Source organism: Trachemys scripta, chromosome 8, assembly GCF_013100865.1.
Source record: "Trachemys scripta elegans isolate TJP31775 chromosome 8, CAS_Tse_1.0, whole genome shotgun sequence".
NCBI lineage: Eukaryota > Metazoa > Chordata > Testudines > Emydidae > Trachemys > Trachemys scripta.
The window spans coordinates 51,188,362-51,210,929 of record NC_048305.1 but is presented as its reverse complement, the minus strand read 5'-3'; the positions used below and the strand labels follow the sequence as shown (position 1 = coordinate 51,210,929).

At 45.3% G+C, this 22,568-nt stretch overlaps 1 protein-coding gene across 8 annotated transcripts in view; it reads right to left on the bottom strand.

Annotated features, from left to right (window-relative positions):
• Nucleotides 1-22,568, bottom strand: part of RASAL2 (RAS protein activator like 2) — a 272,884-nt gene that overhangs the window by 151,998 nt on the left and 98,318 nt on the right. The window lies entirely within an intron of this gene.

Below are 22,568 nucleotides of genomic sequence, written 5' to 3'. Positions count from 1 at the left end.
GGGTCCGGAGGCATGGGGGGCTGCCCAAAGCCGGTAGCGCTCGGGCAGCTTGGCTCTTAAACAGAGCCGAAGAGTCAGGGGAGGAGCAGAGCCGCCGCGGCCGGAGGCTCTGCTCCTCCCCTGACTCTTCGGCTCTGTTTAAGAGCCAAGCTGCCCGAGCGCTACCGGCTTTGGGCAGCCCCCCATGCCTCCGGACCCTGCGCCGCCGGAGCCCGGGAGGGGAAGTTCCCAGCCGGCGGCTGGGGTCTGGAGGCAAGGGGGCTACCTGAAGCCCATAGCGCTCAGGCAGCTCGGCTCTTAAACAGTGCCAAAGAGTCAGGGGAGGAGGAGAGCAGCCGCGGGAGGGGAAGTGCCCGGCCGGCATTTTCCCGGACATGTTCGGCTTTTTGGCAATTCCCCCCGGACGGGGGTTTGATGGCCGAAAAGCCGGACATGTCCGGGAAAAATCGGACATATGGTAACCGTACTTTAACTGTGGTTTGAAGCTCTTCTGTCCTCTGTTAGAAATGAGGAATCTTTGTATCTGTACTAGTGATGGCCAATTTTAGGAGAGTCACAGTGGCTACCAACAAGTCTTCTTTCATATGGCTTGGGTAGGTAGCAATGATTACAAATGCATATCTAGATTTGCTGCAGCAGTGAGCTGGTGAATGTCCTTCAGGACCCGGCCGAAGGGGACATTCAGATATGATGTGCTCCATCATTTGTGCCTGGTGACCAATAACTTACAGGCGTTTGCCTCATTTTCCATTTAAAGAGGGTTTGTCCACATCTCCCATGAGATGTCCTGATGTGATTCAATCTGCACCAGTCTTTCTACAACAGTTGGAAAGCCTGAATGCTTACAAGGAAATCTGCTATGTCTGCACCAAGAGCAGTCAGCTGTCTTCTCCATCTCTCCCAACACAGAAGCAGTCTGGTCTCAACACAGGAAAAGTAGGGAACTCCCTCTGGAGTTTTAGGAAACAAAATCAAAGTTTGTGAAAATTCCTAAAGTTTTCTGGTAGATATTTTCTACATACAAAATTTAAGATGATCCAGTGAGGTGATGGGTTGAAATATGTAGCAGTCACTTTCATGCATATCAAGTTGCTCCAGTCCCACCAGGAGCTCCTTCGCAATTAAAGATGGAAAACAAAAACAAACCTGTAAATAATTAAGTACATGCCTGCCCCGTCTCAGCAATGAGAGCAGCAAAGGCAGCAGGCAGCTCCTTCCTGATGTTGCTGAAGCTACTTGCCAAGTTTTTTCTTTAAATAGGAAAAGCAGAACTGTTTCACAGGCACTGGAAAAACCCTTTCAAGGAAAAGGATAGATGATTAACAGCCCTGTTAAAGTCAAGCATGGTAAGTACACCTATTCAGCTGAGCTCCCAGATGGCTCTGCCAATTTACCTCAATGCTGATTTGCAACATCTGTGCTATTCCCAGTTATGTCATGAGTCTCCCCTGAGAAGAGACTGACACTTGGGCAGTTGTTTTTGCAACCTTGTCAACTGTCCAGTAGAAATTAGGCCAAAAGCACCAATCTCTTACTTACGACCTAAGCCACGTTAATATTCTAGATCTTCCAATGGGGTAAACTAGTGTATTAACCAGCCTCAGCCCCTAATGTTTAGTATCACAAGTTTTTGCCTAACAGTACTCAACTGCTTTAGAACCAACTGCATTAAGCTGCAAGACATTGTTTACATTGCTAAAATACACAGGAGTAGCCTCTCTGAGGTATTTTCTTCTGAAGGAAAGCCCTGGAGTTGTTCTAACAAAAGGAGACCCAAGTCTTAAGACAGGGGTGGTCAACCTGAGCCTGAGAAGGAGCCAGAATTTACCAATGTACATTGCCAAAGAGCCACAGTAATACATCAGCAGCCCCCCATCAGATCCTCCCCCTCCCCCGCCCTGCGCGCCTCACCCACTGGCAGCCCAGCCGATCAGCACCTTCCCCTCCCTCCCTAGACCTCCCAATCAGCTGTTTCGTGGCATGCAGGAGATTGGGGGAGTGGGGGAGGAGTGAGGGCATGGCAGGCTCAGGGGAAGGGGCGGAGTGGAGGCCAGGCCTGTGGCAGAGCCAGGGGTTGAACAGTGACCACCCCCCCCAGCACACTGGAAAGTTGGCACCTGTAGCTCCAGTCCCGGAGTCGGTGCCTATACAAGGAGCCGCATATTAACCTCTGAAGAGCCGCATGTGGCTCCGGAGCCACAGGTTGGTCACCCATCTTAAGGGCTTAACATTAGCCTAACTGGCAGATGCTGAGTGTATCATACTGTTCTGCCAAGCTAGACAGCGGCCCTCATGTCAGCTCCACAGGCCAGGCCTAAGCAGTTAGAAGCAGGAGCAAAATTAAGGAGAGTTACAGTTGGTCTAAGACAACTCAATCATCAGCCTGACAGCAGGATTTCAATTACTGCAGAGAAAGCTTCTCAGTTCACAGCTCAGCTCTCTTTAGCAAAGGTGAGGAAGCTCTTAATGGCAATTTAAAGCTGGTCAATTAGCTTGAATGCTGCTGAGCTCTATAAGCTTCTTACACACTGCACAGCCTATTGCTAAACTAGAAAAGAGTAACTGATCCTCATTTCTCTTGTCTGTCTTCCATTGAGTTTCAAGTCTTGTAAAGCTGGCATGCACCAGTAATGAAAAACAGAATGAGAATCAGGAGAGGGAAAAAAAATCTAACATCTTTGTGAGCCCTTAAAATCCAGGGACTAATCAAAGGTTGCTTCACAGCCCAACCTGTAGAACCCCCAAAAACGTAACACAATTAAGACTGGAATCCTACAGAGCATGCAGGCATGTTTCAAATCCAGCACAACCTTCTGGTGCAGGTCTGCAAACAAGAGGCTCATTGTACGATTCTGTAAACCTCATGACATCATCAAAACAGAAGCTCCCATTGGTATAACAGTTTGTGTTTCCAAGGATACCCAGAACTTCAAATAACTTGCAGTCACTCAAAGCCATCAGTATGACCCTGCCCACAATGCTAAGTGGATTCTCCTTCCCACCTCTTCAGCTGTCATTCTGTGCCTCAGACCACTGAGTTTTTACCTCTCCTTCACTCTCAAGTATTAAATGCACTCACTCTCAGCAAGTTAAATTCCCACTTAGTTTGCAATACACACACAATTTCTCAAAAGCAGAGAGATTTTATTGAACTGAAGAAAAGATTATATGCCCTACTACATAGCCACTAAGTTCCGAGTAGCTCCCTGAGTGACACTTCTCCCTGGAGAAAGTGGAGGCAGAGAACTTTTCTTAGGAGGTCTAAGGGCCAGAGCTAAATATCACCCTGGGGTAAAAGTGGTTTGATCTCCTCCCCTCTTTCCCACCTTTGAACTACCAGTAGAGAGAAATCCTACAGCTGCAGATGCTGACCACTATCTCATTTTACTCCACAATTAGCTCTCTCCCCTAGTTAGCCAGCAGTGGTGCAGGGAGAAGGAAAGAGAGCCATCCTGTCTCTTTCAAACTGCAGCTCTACAGTGGCCCCAAGCAGCTGGGAGAAATAAGCTTAGAGGACACCCTGCTCAGCTCCTGCAACCCCTCTGGATGCACAAGATTCCAGTGCAGTTGCAGGATTGTATTTGGGCTAGGGACCAAATGCTTGTGTGCCATGACCGACGTATGACATTTGGCAGGTCTGCTATCAGGGCCGGCTCTGGCTTTTTTGCCTGGGGCGGCAAAAAAGCCTCCCGCCTTCCTTCCCTCCCCCCCCTCCAGCGCGGCAGGGGAGGGCACCGAGCCCGGCCGCAGGCCGCTCTTCCCAACCGGCCAGAGTACTGGGGGGAGGGCGGCGAGTCTGCCGCGGCTCCGCTGGCAACCAGAGCCCCGGGAGGAGGGTGGAGAGCCCGGCTGGGGCTCCGCTTTCCCCGGCGGCCAGAGCGCCGGGTGGAGAGCGGAGAGCCCGCTGCGGCTCCGCTCTCTCCGGCGGCCGGAGCACCGAGCCGCCCCCCTCCAGGTGCCACTCCAAGCACAAGCTTGGTGGGCTGGTGCCTGGAGCCGGCCCTGTTTGCTATTACCAAAGCACCTCTCAAAGACTGCCTTATTCCATTCCCTTGCCAGCAAACCATCACCAGCTAGCCAAACATAAAACTCACTTCATATCTGCAATTCCAAATGGCCCCTTTACAAATTGTTTGCTTATTATGTTAGAGAACTTCCTTTAAATGGAAACAAAGATGATTAGTTTATCAGTACAGATTATTCCCCTTGTTTTCATTTTATTCCCTGATCTTGAACTTCCATAGAATAATTTAATCCACAAATAGAATCTTGCTAGAAGACTTCAGCTACCTCTTGATTTGAAACTTGATTTGAGTTGGAGCTTCTTACCCTAGCAACCCTATTTAATACTGCAACATATAAAAGCTACAGCATGGAACCATGTTCCTTTAGTGAAGCATGATCAATCAAGTGCTACCTTGGGATTCTCAGTGTACTAAAACTCTTGATGAAACAGCACAATTGGATTTAATCTGGAGAGGAGATCTTCCTTCCTTAGGCCAGTCCTGACCTAGAAAGCATTAGGCAAGATCTGGGGTCCTCAACCTGAGAGGGATGGGGGGGAAGGTGTGTTTCACAGATATCAGAGGGTTATGTGGGCTATTGACAAGGAAAAGATTGAGGAATGCTGGGCTACTGTCAAGAAAAAGCTGCTGAATGGTAAGGGCTGGGTGTCACAAGTATACCAATACAAGTACAAGTTAAATACCAATTGGGCAAATGCACACATTAGGCTATATGTTATCCCTGTGCAGTTTAAACTGCTATAAGGCCTAAACCTTTCAGACACTTTCATCCTCAGTTTTGCTTCAACAAAACTGAAATACGGAAAGCTAGCATTTAGGTGTCAACCCTCCACATACAGCTTTCATGGACTTGACCTCAGGTTTCCCATTTATTTAAAAAAAATCCTGCCCTATAGAAAAAAAGTCACCTGTCTGAGATGAGAAAAATTTGGTGTTCTAAAGATGAAAGCCTGTGGATTTCTATGGTATTCAAGCTGGAAGTGTAGGGAGTAATGAATCTACATGAAAACCTGATTGCTTCCCAGAAAAATAGCTCAAGTATTTTAGATATTTTCCACCTCCTAGACTCTGCAACAAACATACATCTTGAAGCCTGAGACTATACGAATTTTGAGAGGATACAGTGAGACTACAGACAACCACCATTGCATAGATGTGTGCAATCTTACTGAGACAGCATAATGTCTTTCACTTAGGGGGAAGGGGCATTGTTCCTTGTATTCATAGGGTATTATCCAAGTCATTAAAGTATATGAACTTCTCTGATCCACAGAAAACAGCAAACTGCCTTAATAATGTATTATTCCAGCAGACTCTAAATAGATTATAAAGAAGCCTCCCACCAGCTCCCCATGCTATTTTGGAAGACCTTCCCAGTTCTGGCATCTTACAAATGTTTTAACCAGAGTCTAGAACCAGCTATTATCCACCAATTAGTGGATTTCACCCACTTCAAACAAACAAATAAAAAGATCATCTCCCCTGCCCTCCAAGTCTTACTCTCTCCCTGCAGAATCTGCACACATTTTAGTAAAGAAACATTCGGACCATACAGAAGAGGCTTTTTTCAGTTCCCCCCTTTTTTCAGAGGGAAATCGAGAATGAATGTGATGGGGATTCTGTTCTGTATTACTCAGTTTTGCACAACAAATAAAGTCTTCCCATTGCTGTTAATCTGAATCACTATATTTAGTCCAATGCATGGAGATAATAGGTTTTTAAATACCCTTTTCTCAAATTCAGCTTTAAGGATTTTTTGAGGTAGCTTACTTTACCTAGGGAAACTAGGCTCAGATGCAATAACTGGGAAGGAGAACTGTCTTTTAAAAAAAAAAAAAAAATTCCACTTTGGTTAAGGATAGTGAGTTGACAACTGATCTGGTCATGGTTGGACAGTGAATCAGTGTCTCAGCTCAGATGAAGGATCAGATGCCTCCTGACTCAGTGTTTTGCTTTAACTACTAACACCACATGACCTAAATATTTTTAAACCAAAGCTCAGTTTTACTCAGAATACTGTAGAGTAACTGGCCTGATTTTGTGCCTGCATATTGTCCAAGGAAACTATGACTTGAGAAATAAAGGAAACGTAGAAAGAAGTAACCTACACCAGTGAAACTTAAGGGCTGAAACATCATGACAATACAAAAATACATTCTTGTGGACCAATGTATTTGAAAAGTCCCTTCTTGTGAGGCTGAGGTGAATTTAGAAATTGAAGGCAGCGAAGATGCTGCAGGTAGGTATCAAAATTTCACAGGTGAAGTAAGTTTAGTATGGTTACGGTAAGCATGATTAATTATGGTTAATGCACACTATGGTAATGGCATAGCTAATTAAGTATTTTCTAGCAGTACAGGAAGTTTTACACTCTTCCTCCAACTCTAGAAACATGGGAAAGTTTCATTTCATCTTTCATTTGTCTGATCTAAAATAAGAGTGCATGGTAAGCGAGCAAGTGATGAGAATCTTTATTCTAAACTAAATTAAATCAAACATTTAAGATATTTTGTTTATTTTCACTGGAATTATTTTTTTCTAATGTGAATTTTCCTCCTCCAGGTTTGTGGGGTCACCAGGAGAAAAGCCAGAATTAATAGCCAAAAAGTCACTCAACCACACAGCACACCTGATAATGCTACCTGGGGATTCCTCATACATCTCCCCTCTTTCTTCCCACCTTCCTCCAATCCCCCACATCCCAGAAAAGTAAAGGACACCAGGACTAAACCTTTGCTATACTGCTTTACTACTGATAATTATTGGATGCTTAGAGTTAATGCGTTTAATACCTTACATCCTTTAAGCACAAACATGCTGTTGCTCCTTAATGTTTTATGTCCCGTATGTTTTCCGTACCAATAATGCTGTCCACAAGCAGGATTTTAAGAATCACCTAAACTTCCTCACTAACATTCATTTTTTCAAACTGTCTCAAATTCTGGAAGGAGAACATGTGAGGCTCACAAAGATACATAGACTGCTGGGGAAAAAAATAAATACTTACAGCAGGACCATACTGAAATTTACAGATGATGATGGCTCTATTTAAAGAGCCTTGATAACAGCGGATTATGAAATGCAGTTTCACAGCATGGCTGTTAGTCACTAGACCCAATCTGATTTCTGAGGAAAGAAAAGTAACAGTTCTTGGTTGAAATGTTTTCATCTAGTTTGGGAGTGGGGGTTTACAGAAGGGAAGAGAAATAACCCCCATCTGTGCATTTAACAGTCATCGTTGAAATTCATCTCCTTTCTATTGGGAAGTACAACTTACAGAGGAAGCACACAATTTCTGCAGTAAGCGCTAAGAATTCTGTATGCTGCCAGAAGGTGGGTGGAGGTGATGAGGGTTCATGTACACAAGGGATTAGTATCTAGGACCAACTTGGACAATAGAAGGAAATGTTTTTCAAATATAACTACAGATAGCTGTCCTTCATGTGGCTTTAGTTAAAGAGCTACTTCTATGCCACTGAACACAATGAGATCTCAAAGATGCACACAAATTCAGAGTGTAAACAGTCACACGTAACATAAGAAACGGTCCATCTGGCCATGTATCCTGTCTTCTGACTGTGGCCAGTGCTAGATGCTTCAGAGGGAATGAACAGAACAGGGCAATTATTGAATGATCCATCTCCTGTCACCCATTGCCAGCATCTGTCAGTTAGAGGTTTAGGGACAACCAGAGCACGGGATTGCATCACTGACCATCTTGGCTAATAGCCACCGATAGATAAGTTCATGGAGGATAGATCCAATTCTTTTTTGAACCCAGTTATACTTTTGGCCTTCACAACATCCCTTGGCAATGAGTTCCACAAGTTGACTGTGTGTTGTACAAGGAAGTATTTCCTTTTGTTTGTTTTAAGCCTGTTGCCTATTCATTTCACTGGGTGACGCCTAGTTCTTGTGTTATGAGAAGGAATAAATAACACTTCCTTATTTACTTTCTCCAAACCAGTCATGATTTTATAGACCTCTATCATATCCCTCCCCTTTTCCAATCTGAAAAGTCCCAGTCTTTTTAATCTCTCCTCATATGGAAGCTGTCCCATACCCTTAATTATTTTTGTTGCCCTTCTCTGTATCTTTTCCAGTTCTAAAAGATCTTTTTTGAGATGGGGCAACCAGAACTGCATGGAGTATTCAAGGTGTGGGTGTACCGTGGATTTGTATAGATGCATTATATTTACTGTCTTATCTATACCTTTCCTAATGGTTCCTAACATGGTTAGCTTTTTTGACTGTCACTGCACATTGAGAGGATGTTTTCAGACAACTATCCACAATGACTCCAAGATCTCTTTCTTGAGTGGTAACAGCTAATTCAGATTCCATCATTTTGTATGTATTTGTTGTGATTAGGTTTTCCTATGTACATTACTTTGCGTTTATCAACATTGATTTTCATCTGCCATTTTGTTGCCCAATCACCCAGTTTTGTGAGATTCCTTAGTAATTCTGTGCAATATGCTTTGGACTTAACTGTCTTGAGTAATTTTGTATCATCTGCAAACTTTGCCACCTCACTTTACTCCTTTTTTCAGATCATTTATGAATATGTGGAACACAGCGCCGGTGCAACCTATTAGGCGACCTAGGCAGTCACCTAGGGCGCTAGCATTTGGGGGGTGGCATTTTCTTCAGCGGTGTTGCGGATTGTGGGGGAGTTAGGGCCCTGCACCCCTCTTCCCGAGATTCACTGCGACTCTCAACCAGCCAGTAAAGCAGAAGGTTTATNTTGGTCCGTCAAGACTTCCTTGGGGAACCCCACTCGGCTGAAAATGGTCAGCAGCGCATCCGCCACAGTGTCTGCTTCAATGGACGATAAGGGCACTGCCTCGGGGTAGCGGGTGGCGAAATCTACCACCACCAGGATGTATTTCTTCCCAGACCGGGTCGTCTTGCTGAGAGGTCCCACTATGTCCATGGCCACCTTCTGGAAAGGCTCCTCTATGATGGGCAAAGGTCTCAATGCTGCCTTCCCCTTGTCCCGGGCCTTCCCCACCCTCTGGCAGGGGTCACAGGATCGGCAGTACTGCCGGACGTTGGTGAAGACCCCGGGCCAGTAAAAGTTCTGTAGCAGCCTCTGCCTGGTGCGCCGGATCCCCTGGTGCCCTGCGAGAGGGATGTCATGGGCCAGGTACAGTAGCTTGTGGCGAAACTTCTGGGGAACCACCAGCTGCCTCCTGATCCCCCACGACTCCACTTCCCCCGGGGGAGCCCACTCTCGGTACAGGAACCCCTTCTCCCACAGGAACCTCTCCTTGCATCCTCTCCTCATGGTCTGTACCACACTGAGGTCAGCCAGGCCCCTTAGCTTCCGCAGGGAGGGGTCCTTCTGCAACTCGGCCTGGAACTCGGCGGCTGGGGAAGGGATGGGGACCTGCTCCCTCTCGTCGACTGGGTCGGAAGCCCCAGCCACCCCGCGGCCTGTCCTTGGGTGTTCCCTCCCCACCCGGGAAGGGTTCGGTGCCTCCGGTGGGACATCCTTCCCAAGGTCAGGGCGTAGTGCCCCTCGCCGGCTCTGGCTACGGGTCACGACTAAGGCGGTCTGGGGGCTGCTTGGCCAGTCCTCTAGGTCCCCCCCCATCAACACCTCAGTGGGCAAATGGTGGTGCACTCCCACGTCCTTGGGGCCCTCCTTGGCCCCCCATTTCAGGTGTACCCTCGCTACGGGAACCTTGAATGGGGTCCCGCCCACCCCGGTCAGGGTCAGGAAGGTGTTGGGCACCACCCGATCTGGGGCCACCACCTCGGGCCGGGCCAGTGTCACCTCTGCGCCCGTGTCCCAGTATCCATAAACTTTCTTCCCATCCACCTCCAGGGGAACAAGGCACTCGCTCCGCAGGGACAGCCCCGCGCCAACCCTGTAAACGGAGAACTTTGAATCCGGAGCATCTGGCCCCCCAGAGAAGCTGGCCGGGGGCCCTTCTCTCTCTTGAGCAGTTGATAAGCTGCCAGCCCCTCTTGCGTGGGAAGCCTGCCCCTCGTCCGTCTGGGCCTCTACCAAGTTAACCCGGTGCGGGTTCGGTCTGCTCAGTCTGTCCTTGAGCTTGGGGCACTGGGCCCGAACGTGGCCTCTTCGGCCGCAGTAATAGCAGCTCAGGTCCCGTGGGTCCCCTCGAGTCGGTCGGTTGTCCCTGATGCTGGGCATTCCCCGTGGGAGGGGATTCCCCATATTCCCCCTTTGGGAGGTCCCAGGGTGACTCTCTCTCTGCATCGCGGCGGGCCTGTTCCTTTGGGGCTCCTCCCTGCCACCCCCTGACCGGCTCTTTACAAACTCATCAGCCAGCTGCCCGGCGTGTCGCGGGTTCTCTGGCTTTCTGTCCACCAACCACAGCCTCAGGTCGGATGGGCACCGCTCATACAGTTGCTCCAGTACCAGCAGTTTAATCAGGTCCTCCTTCGTCTGGGCCCCACCAGCCCACTTGCTGGCGTATCTTTCCATGCGGATGGCTAGTTGCAGATATGAGATCTCAGGGGTTTTATCTTGACTCCGGAACCTTTCCCGGTACATCTCAGAAGTCAGCCCAAACTCACGTAGCAGGGCCCTTTTGAATAGTTCGTAGTCCCCTTTCTCTGCCTCTCCCAGTTGGCGGTACAATGCTTTGGGGTCCAGTAAGGGGGTAAGGACCCGGAGTCTGTCCGCGGGATCAACCCGGTGCAGCTCGCAGGCCGTCTCAAAGGCCTCCAGGAAGTCATCCATGTCCTCCCCCTCCTTGTATGGGGCCATGATGCACTTATCAAAGCTCCGTGCAGTCCTGGGTCCCCCCTCACTCACCGCAGCCGGGGGTTCGCTGCCCTTCAATCTCGCCAGTTCCAGGTCATGCTGACGCTGTCTCTCATTCTCCTGTCTCTGTCTCTCTTCATGCTGTCTCTGTCTCTCATTCTCCTCCCGTTCATGCTGTCTCTGTCTCTCTTTCTCCTCCCGTTCACGCTGATGCTGTCTCTCTTTCTCCTCCCGTTCACGCTGTCTCTGTCGTTCACGATCCTCCAGCTCTCTCAGTTTTAGCTCTTTCTCCCATTCCAGCCAATTCCGCTCCACGGATGCCGAACGTCACCGGGAGGATCCTCTGCTGGCCGGCGGGCTTCGCCGGGGGGATCCCCTGCTGGCCGGGGGGGTCACGGCACCTTCGGTATTTGCTGGGCTCCTCCCCACCCTTCCCCTAGGCATAGGAAGGAGGGGTCTCGGGAAGCCCTCAACAGCCGGCTGACCACTCCCAGCTGGGACAGACACTGGTGCCTGCGCTGCATTTGCCAGGCTGCTTCCCTGAGACACAGGGATCAGTTCATTCGCGCGATCTTCCGCCTCCAGCTGGGCAATGAGCTGTTCTTTGGTGAGCCTCCCAATGCGCAGCCACCTCTGCTTGCACAGCTCCACCAGGTCGCTCTTAAGCCGCTTGGCATACATCTTCCTGCTGGTCACTCACCGGCCTGTGTGCTCACAGCTCCCCACAGTTCCCAGGGGGACCCCTAGTGTGCCAGCCCTTCTCGAGGTCACCGCCTCTCTGCCAGGGTCGAGCTGCAGACTCCTCCGCCCCTGGGACCACTCGCTGCGATCCCCCCGGGGACCCTGTTACTGCAAAAGTCCTTCTCGCTGGTCACACACTCCCAGGGGTAATAACCGTCTCTCTCCCACTCTTCAGCAGGCCTGGTCCCCGTCAATCCCCCTTCGTTTTACTGCTCCCCAGTCACTTACTGCAGGAAGCGCCGTCCACGGGGTGCAGTAGATCCCACCTCTGCCACCAGTTGTTGCGGATTGTGGGGGAGTTAGGGCCCTGCTCCCCTCTTCCCGAGATTCACTGCGACTCTCAACCAGCCAGTAAAGCAGAAGGTTTATTTAAGGACAGGAACACAGTCTCAAGCAGAGCGTGTAGGTACGACCAGACCCCCTCAATTAGGTCCCTCTGGGAGGTTCAGGGAGCTTAGACCCCAGCTTGGGGTTCCCTGCGTTGCACCACCCAGCCCCAACCGAAACTAAACTCCAAACTCCTCCCGCTGCTCCTCTCCTTTGTTCAGTCTCCCGGGCAGAAGGTGTTAATTCTCCCCACCCCCGTTCCTGGCTCAGGTTACAGCTCAGGTAGCTTCCTTCAAGGGAAGTCCCACATCCCCACTGCAACCCCCCTGCAACATTCCCAGGTCAAATCTGCCCTGCTCCCTGCTCCGTCACAAGCGGCGACCGCAGCAGCCGGATCTTCGGCCGCCCCGGTCGTCGTCCTTTAGGTGGAGGGAGCTGGGGCAGGGGGGGTGCAGGGAGGGCTGCCTGCAGCAAGTAAGGGGGGGGCGGCATGCAGGGGAACTCCCTGCCCCAGCTCGCCTCTGCTCCGCCTCCTTCCCTGAGCATGCCACCCTGCTCTGCTTCTCTCCCTCCTAGGCTTGCGTCTCCAAACAGCTGATTGGCGCCGCAAGCCTGGGAGGCGGGAGAAGTGGAGCAGCGACAGTGTGCTCTGGGAGGAGGCGGAGCAGAGGTGAGCTGGGGTGGGGAGCTGCCGCACGGCTCCCCGGGCGGGGGAGAGGGGGAGCTGCTGCAGGGCTCAGGGAGGTGGGAGGGCGCAAGGTGGAAGTTTCGCCTAGGGCGCGAAACATCCTTGCACCGACCCTGGTGGAACAGCACTAGTTCCAATACAGACCAATGGGGTACACTGCCATTTACCTCTTTCCAGTCTGAAACCTGATTACTCTTTCAGACAACTGAAACAAAAAATATAGGACAAAAGCTCAAGCTGTTCTAAATTCTCCATTATAAAATACTTAATATTTCAAAGGCAGAAATTTTTTCTTCCCTTTTTAAACAAAAGGTCTGCATTAATATTACACAATCTCTTGATACTAGTATCTAGTGGACAAACCATTATCTGTATGCAGTGGTGAACTTCCACAGAAAAATAAGCTATTTTCATATACTCTTTGTAGATGGTACAATTTCATCTCTTGTACTGGTATATGAGAGTCTCAAGCATAAGACAGAGATCCACTTCCCCCTTATTGTCAATCCTGGAGTGACAGAGAGCACCAAGAGGCCTGGAGATGCAGGATGGGTGCACAGAGGCTGAGAGGACTCTGTAATAGTGGTGCAGGGAGAAGTGTTAAAACAGATTTCAAGCACTTGACACAGAAGCAAGAAGTGTAACAAAAAACACAGATCTGAGCTAACTCACCTGATAAGGAATCTTAGTGTGTGTAAAACAGACGATGTATCCTCATTTTGCAACTTCCATAGAACCATATTGGTTGATACCCCCTCTAAAGAGACAGATGTCATAACTAGTTACGGAAACCTCAAATGACAACTACAATCATGTTGGGCATCTTGTTTCAGTTCCTAGTTAATTCTTAAAAGTTTGCTCTAATATTTAAGCTCTTTTCTCCCAGCTGTAGCTTAACTCTATTACTATTTGTTCTGTCCTCAATGACAACAGTTCATCCCTTTCCTTTTCACAACATCCTCTCCAAGAACAGCATAAAAACTTGAATTGGAATCGTGAGCTACACATCAACATGCTTTCCAGCCGTGAAGCAATGAGCCATCATGACAACCAGAAAAATCATTTCCTTTTCTTTATTTTCTAAACTCTCATGTGATTAAAGTTCATTAAAATGCAAACTGCCTTGAATTTTATTTTATACATCAATGGCCATGCTTCCATATCTCTAGGCTATTACAGCATCTCTCTTTGTGCATTCTTTGGGCATTAGACATGCCAGACTCCAGGCTGAGCAGCAGGTGATCTATTCAATATCTCTAAACATTTGTACATTGATCTGGCTTTATTTTAAAAGTGTGTTCAAAGTTTGTTCACCTCAGGTACACCAAGCAAGGGATGTTTGGGTATCTTAAAAAGAATTGCAAAAGTATCACTATAGTTATAGGTAAGCAGGTGTTTTCTTCATAAACCTGTATCTAGGCACATTATTTGGACTCAAGTTTCCTGTGCTTGATCTTGAGTTCTTTGGAAAAGTTTGGTAAATCTCACACAATCATTTTTGATAGACCTGAACAGGATATTTTAAAGACACACACACACACACACACACACACACACACACACACACTTACTTCATGGACAGCAAGTGCCTTTGACATATCTGAAGACATTTGCACTATTTTTTTTTTCTATTTTCTGCAATGTTTGCATTCCACCATGTGTATTCAGAGCTCTGCTATTAAAATAAACATAGCTATGTCTATTTGAACATGCAATACTCTCAAGCATGAACATTCTAGTTAAATATGTAATACATCTATTTGACTCGTGTTGTATAAGAGTGCTTATTTCAATCTGCAATCACAGTTTTGTCTCTTTTCCTTCCCCCTTTTAAGCAAGCAAGCAAACAAAACAAAAACCAAATGAACAGTTGACAAATATTAAATGCATAAAAGTCAGGAAATTTGAAGTTACCGTTTCCACGGCAACCATTACTTAGCCACAATGAAGATGAGTTGTTGCAGATCTATGCCCCTATGCTGTACAATGCAGGCACATACTGATACATTTAGCAGCATATAGTGTAATTCAAAATGCTACATATGCACAAGGAGTCTGAGTTATGGTTGCTCTGCAAATCATACATTAATTTCTCGACTAATGTATTTAAACTCTCAGCTATGATACTGCATAATAAAATTCAGAATGATGCATTCTACATGGGAATGAATCTGTAGTCTCTGATGTTAACTACTGAAGCCCAATGGCACTTAAAAGCAGTAACTGTTTACTGGGTGTGCACCTGTGTGTACAGTTTCTTTCAGTCTGTAACAGAAAGCCATGCAGGTGGCAGCTATAGAAGGTTCCAACAGAAACTGTCCAATGAAGCAGAAAGAATATCTTTAGGGATTATACTGTTTTTCTTATTCTAAGAATTAAAAGAAAGTGACTCAATCATAGGGTTGCCAAACTCTACAGGATTGGCCTGGAGTCTCCAAGAATTAAAGATTAATCTTTAATTAAAGTTCATGTCATGTGATGAAATCTCCAGGAATACATCCAACCAAAATTGGCAACCCTGATTGTCAGTCATGTGACAATGAGGATACTTTCAGGTGCTTTTCTAGTGTGCAGGTATTTTGTGTGTGTCTGCTCATGCTGGTTCTGTCGACTCAGCTTCTCTAACAATTTCAGGGGCTTCAGTCTCTTCAAAGATGATATGAAGAAAAAGTGCATGCCTGCCTGCTGTTTATTCCTTCCATACCCACTCTACATCACTATTCTACTGTAAAAAATGATCCTCAAACAGCAGAGTCCTGTCCAGTAATATGACAGGCTCTGCAGATCCCTGCTATTTACAATAGCTTTACTATTACAGTATCTTCTGTTAATCCCTGACCCTGCGCAGTAATAAGGTCCTCAACTATCAGTGAAATCCACAGGAGTTGAGAGTATTCAGGATTGGGGCCTTAACAGGTTCCAAAGGCCTTTCTCATCTGGACATCTTGATTAAGAAAAGGATTTTACTATGCACACACACAAGTCAGACCCAAAACTAGGCAAAGCTGGAGCTTGTTCTCAGTTGTAATCAGGATACATGCCAGTGGCACATCTGAGAGCAGGCCTCCACTATCGCTTATGTCTCAGGGTGGGGAAAAAAGACACCCCCCTGAGCAACACAAGTTACAGTGACCTAAGCATGAGACGCTCTCCAACTGCCATAGCTTCCGCCTCTTGCAGAGGTGGAGTAATTATGGCAATGGGAGAGCGCTCTCCCATCAACATAGTGTCTTCACCAGATGTGCTGTAGCTTCGCTGATGTAGCGTTTCTGGTGTAGACCTGCCCTACCTCTTGTGATGGACAAAGTTGAGTAACCAAAATCCCCCGTGTTCAGATGGACATAATTACTAGTTGCTTTCTCTCAGAGTCAGAACCATTACTCATTTTCCCTATCATTCCCTTACAAAACTACCTCTAGACTTCAGATATGAGAAAAATCTCTATCACTGAAAATTGCCTTATGCTGACAGAAAGTCCAGTAAAGAAAAGGACAGTCAGTATTTTAAAAATATGGTGGTTTAACAATGTTTATTTTTATGAAACTACAGTTGCACTGACAGGAAACTCAGCACCTCAACGATCTAGCAACACGCCAGCCAAGGCGAAGGCTTTAAATTCTTAGCAACAGATGTTTGAAATCAGTAGCATTTCAGTACACCATATTTAAACACACAGATCCCTATCTTCCTAATAGAACATATATAGAAGTTAGTTATTAAAATAGCCTTTCCTTATAGGATCAAAATTAGATGATAAAGAAAAAGTGATTATTTGAGAAAGGAAAACTGCACACCAGTAACTGGGAGATGTCCAAATCTGCCTCTGCACCTCTTCACTCCTCCTTCCACTCCTGTCCAGCTCCTTTAGTCTATTGAGAGTGTCACTAGGTGGAGAGTGATGCACAGAAAGAATGGGGTTTGGGAAACTCTTCAGTAGTGAAAGCTTAAATCCATGTACAGTATTGAAGCATGGCGGCCAAGAGTCAACTCTTTTTAAAGAATAGTGCTACTCTAAAAAGTGACTAAAAATGGCACCTTTTTAATCAGAACTGTTCACTGTGTGTATTCAGTTGTATCAGCTTGCTCTAGATAAAAATTTTTTTTTTTTTTTTTTTTTTTTTTTACTACTATCAGCCCTGGAGAATCAACAGGCTAATGAATTGGATTATTGGCTCATGATCATCAAGAGAACTGTTAACTCAGTTTCACCTTTGAGTCCTACTAAAGATTACATAGTCATAGAAGTAGCTGAGGGCAACATTTGGCCTACGCAATCTTTACTAAGAAAGCTGCATGAGCTAGGATACCAGTTTAATTTACAGATTTCAGACTGATTTAGCTTGTAAACAAAGATTTTTTTCTAACCAAGTGCATTTATTAGCAGCATCATTTAAAACACAAACTTGGAAGTTCAAGTTTAGAATCATTTTTTAGAAAATAACTTCACTTTAAATAGCTCTGGGACTCAAAAGAAATGTCATGCAACTCAAGAATACCAATCTGAAGAGGCTGTTCCCTAAAGAAGTTAAGATTTGGTATGCCCTCTTATCTTTGACATTTCTTCTGAGTGCTAAACCCCATGTTCCTGGCCTTATAAGTGTTGGAATTTCTTTAAAATGGGATTTCCTGGGTTATTTTTTTTTAAATAAATCTATAAAAGAATCGTAGAAATATAGAACTGGAAGGGACCTCAATAGATCTAGTCCAGTCTCCTGCTTGGAAACAGGACTAAATAGTATTCAGACCATCCCTGACAGGTGTTTGTCTAATCTATTCTTCAAAAACCTCCAATGACAGAGATTCCACAATCCCCCTAAGTAATTTGTTCCAGCACTTAATCACCCTGACAGTTCGGAAGTTTTTCCTAACATCTTACCAAAATCTCCCTTGCTGCAATTTAAGCCATCACTTTTTGTGGCATAAGAGAACAATTTATCACCCTCCTCTTTATAGCAACCTTTTACATACTTGAAGATTTATGCCCCCCATCAGTCTTCTCTTCTTCAGACTAAACCATCCCAATTTTTTCAATCTTTCCTCGTAGGTCATGTTTTCTAGACCTTGAATCATTTTTGTTGCTCTCCTCTAGACTTTCTCCCATTTGTTCACATCTTTCCTGAAGTATGGTGCCCAGAACCAGACACAATACTCCAGCTGAAGCCTTATCAGTGCTGAGTAGAGCGGACATATTACTTCTTGTGTCTTGCTTACCGCACTCCTAGTAGTACATCCAGAATTATTGCTTTTTTTGCAACAGTATTACATTGTTGACTCATATTTAGTTTGTGATCCACTATAACCCCCAAATCCTTTTCTATGCAACTATTTTCTAGGCAATCATTTCCCATTTTGTATTTGTGCAATTGATTATTCCTTCCAAAGTGGAATACTTTGCACCTGTCCTTGCTGAATTTCATCCTATTTATTTCAGACCATGTTTCCAGTTTGTCAAGATGATTTTGAATTCGAGTCATGTCCTCCAAAGCGCTTGCAACTCTTCCCAGCTTGGTATCATCTGCAAACATTATAAACATACTCTCTATGCCAGGGGTTGGCAACCTATGGCACGCGTGTCAAAGGTGGCACGTGAACTGATTTTCAGTGGCACTCACACTGCTCAGGTCCTGGACACCGGTCTGCAGGGGGGGCTCTGCATTTTAATTTAATTTTAAATGAAGCTTCTTAAACATTTTAAAAACCTTATTTACTTTACATACAACAATAGTTTAGTTATATATTATATACTTATAGAAAGAGACCTTCTAAAAATGTTAAAATGTATTACTGGCATGCAAAACCTTAAATTAGAGTGAATAAATGAAGACTCGGCACACCACTGCTGAAAGGTTTGCCGACCCCTGCTCTATACCATTATCCAAATCATTTATGAAGATATCGGGACCCCACTCAATTTGTCCTTCCAGCTTGGCTGTGAACCACTTGTAACTACTCTTGGAGTATGGTTTTCCAACCAACTGTACACCCATCTCATGGTAAATTCATCTCTCTAGTCTATATTTCCCTAGTTTGCTTATGAGAAGGTCTTGTGAGTCAGCATCAAAGGCCTTACTAAAGTCAAGATATCATATATATGCCTTCCCCCATCCACAAAGCTTGTTACACTGTCAAAGAAGGTTATTAGGTTGGCTTGATGTGATTTGTTCTTGACAAATCCATGCTTATTGTTACTTATCACCACATTATCTTCTAGGTACTTACAAACTGATTGATTGATTATTTGCTCCATTATCTTTCTGGGTACCAAAATTAATCTGACTGGTCTATAATTTCCTGGGTTGTCTTTATGCCCTTTTCATAATTAGGTACCACATTTGCCCTTTTTCAGTCCTCTGGGATCTCTCCAATTCTCCACAAGTTCTCAAAGATAATCACTAATCATAGAATCATAGAATATCAGGGTTGGAAGGGACCTCAGGAGGTCATCTACTCCAACCCCTGCTCAAAGCAGGACCAATTCCCAACTAAATCATCCCAGCCAGGGCTTTGTCAAGCCTGACCTAAAAAACCTCTAAGGAAAGAGATTCCACCACCTCCCCAGGTATCCCATTCCAGTGCTTCACCATTCTCCCAGTAAAATAGTGTTTCCTAATATCCAACCTAAACCTCCCCCACTGCAATTTGAGACCATTTCTCCTTGTTCTGTCATCAGGTACCACTAAGAACAGTCTAGATCCATCCTCTTTGGAACCCCCTTTCAGGTAGTTGAAAGCAGATATCAAATCTCCGCTCATTCTTCTTTTCTGCAGACTAAATAATCCCAGTTCCCTCAGCCTATCCTCATAAGTCATGTGCTCCAGCCCCTAATCATTTTTTTGCCCTTCGCTGGACTCTTTCCAATTTTTCCACATCCTTCTTGTAGCGTGGGGTCCAAAACTGGACACAGTACTCCAGATGAGGCCTCACCAATGCTGAATAGAGGGAAATGATCATGTCAGTGCTCCTACTTATACAGCCCAAAATGCCGTTAGCCTTCTTGGCAACAAGGGCATACTGTTGACTCATATCCAGCTTCTCGTCCACTGTAACCCCTAGGTCTTTTTCTACAGAACTGCTGCCTAACCACTTGGTCCCTAGTCTGTAGCAGTGCATGGGATTCTTCCATCCTAAGTGCAGAACTCTGCACTTGTCCTTGTTGAACCTCATCAGATTTCTTTTGGCCCAATAAAATAATATATGGAGATATACCTATCTCACAGAACTGGAAAGGACCCCGAAAGGTCATTGAGTCCAGCCCCTTGCCTTCACTAGCAGGACCAAGTACTGATTTTGCCCCAGATCCTAAGTGGCCCCCTCAAGGATTGAACTCACAACCCTGGATTTAGCAGGCCAATGCTCAAACCACTGAACTATCCCTCCCCCTAGTTCTCTTCAGCCAGTTCCTTAAGTATTTTAAGATGTATTTCCTCAGGCCCTGCCAACTTGAAGACTTCTAACTTGTCTAAGGGCTAGTCTACATTGGCAACACTGGTCCACGAGGGGCACAGCTCCCAGCGCTAGTGCACTGTCTACACTGGAGCTTTATGGTGCTGAAACTTGCTGCGTTCAGGGGAGTGTTTTTTCACACCCCTGAGCAAGAAAGTTGCAGCACTGTAAACTGCCAGTGTAGACAAGCCCTTAATAATTCTTAACTTGTTCTTTAACTATTTTAGCCTCAGATCCTTCCCTATTTACACTGATGTTTGCTAGGTTAGCTGTCTGATCACTGCTAACCTTTTTGGTGAAATCAAACAAAAAAGGAATTTAGCACTTCAGTCATTACTACACTTTCTGTTATTGTCTTTCCCTCCTCATTGAGTAATGGGCCTACTCTGTGCTTGGTCTTCCTTTTGTTTCTAATGTATTTGTAAAATGTTTTTTTGTTACTCTTTATGTCTCTAGCTAGTTTAATCTTGTTTTGTGCCTTGGCCTTTCTAATTTAGATCTATATAGATATATAGATTCATTTTTTAAAGAAGAAAAAGGGTAAATACTCATACTAAGTGCTAGTTACAGAAATGTTTAGGCAACTTTAATCATAAGAAAAGACCCTGTATATTCTGAAATTCCACAACAGTAGAATTTACCATCTTACCGCAGACTCTAGCATGTTGTAAATATTTAAATTTCAAGTATCAGAGGGGTAGCCGTGTTAGTCTGAATCTGTAAAAAGCAACAGAGGGTCCTGTGGCACCTTTGAGACTAACAGAAGTATTGGGAGCATAAGCTTTCGTGGGTAAGAAAGCTTATGCTCCCAATACTTCTGTTAGTCTCAAAGGTGCCACAGGACCCTCTGTTGCTTTTTACAGATTCAGACTAACACGGCTACCCCTCTGNAATAAAATGTATAGTTAAGTAGCATGGACAGACTGTTGGAGGCAGGTACAATCTGTTCGGGTTAGGGTATAATAATATGGTTCTGAGTTTTTATCATTTAAATCTATGTGCTAGTATTAGGCTTCAGAGTTATCATCCATTGGGATGACTATAAGCGTTCATATGCCTAAAAGCTATTGTTTCAGGCTGTTTGTAGACATGGAAGGAGAAAGTTACAATTGGTTTCCACTCAATTCATGTCTGCAAGATTGTTTTCAATAATAAGGTACTGAAATTTAAAAAGCAACAGAGGGTCCTGTGGCACCTTTGAGACTAACAGAAGTATTGGGAGCATAAGCTTTCTTACCCACGAAAGCTTATGCTCCCAATACTTCTGTTAGTCTCAAAGGTGCCACAGGACCCTCTGTTGATATTTAAATTTCAGTACCTTATTATTGAAAACAATCTTGCAGACATGAATTGAGTGGAAACCAATTGTAACTTTCTCCTTCCATGTCTACAAACAGCCTGAAACAATAGCTTTTAGGCATATGAACGCTTATAGTCATCCCAATGGATGATAACTCTGAAGCCTAATACTAGCACATAGATTTAAATGATAAAAACTCAGAACCATATTATTATACCCTAACCCGAACAGATTGTACCTGCCTCCAACAGTCTGTCCATGCTACTTAACTATACATTTTATTGACAAGTTTAAATGTTGACATTGTTAATTATTTTAGTTTTTTTTTTTTTAAACCAGAAGTATTCAGTTGAATGTGTTTGCCCATTATTACTGGTTCCAATCCACGTTAGCATTATAATGACTGCAATCAGCCAGTAATTAACAGTAAAAAAGAAAGACTCTGAGAAAAATAAGTTTCAGAGTAGCAGCCGTGTTAGTCTGTATCTGCAAAAAGAACAGGAGTACTTGTGGCACCTTAGAGACTAATTTATTTGAGCATAAGCTTTCTGGGCTACAGCCCACTTCATCAGATGCTTTTAAACACAGCGTCCTAAAGCTGTCAAAAACCTGTAATAGCTCCCCGACGAGAAATTTCAAGACTGCCTTAGTTCTGAGTAATTTTCAACATGCCATAAAGCACCATTTTGTATTTGTGCAATTGATTATTCCTTCCAAAGTGGAATACTTTGCACCTGTCCTTGCTGAATTTCATCCTATTTATTTCAGGCCTTGGCTACACTAGTCGCGCCGCCAACACTGCGAGAGCTTTCTCGCAGCGCTGCAAGTACTCCACCTCTCCGAGGGGAATAGCTTGCAGCGCTGCGAGCAAGCGTGCAGCGCTGCAGGCGCTGATTACACTGGCGCTTTACAGCGCTGCACTCGCTGCGCTCGGGGGGGGGGGGTGTTTTCACACCCCTGAGCGCAGCAAGTTGCAGCGCTGTACAGCGCCAGTGTAGCCAAGGCCTCAGACCATGTTTCCAGTTTGTCAAGATCATTTTGAATTTGAATCATGTCCTCCAAAGCGCTTGCAACTCTTCCCAGCTTGGTATCATCTGCAAACATTATAAGCATACTCTCTATGCCAGGGGTAGGCAACCTATGGCACGCGTGTCAAAGGCAGCACGTGAACTGTCGTGGATTATTTCCATGTATACAGATTTAAAAACGAACTTACAAAAATTTGGGTACAGCACTAGGTTCATTATTATAAAACATTCTTGAAACAACTTTAAACCAGTTCAATTTTAACTGTTAACTAAAGTA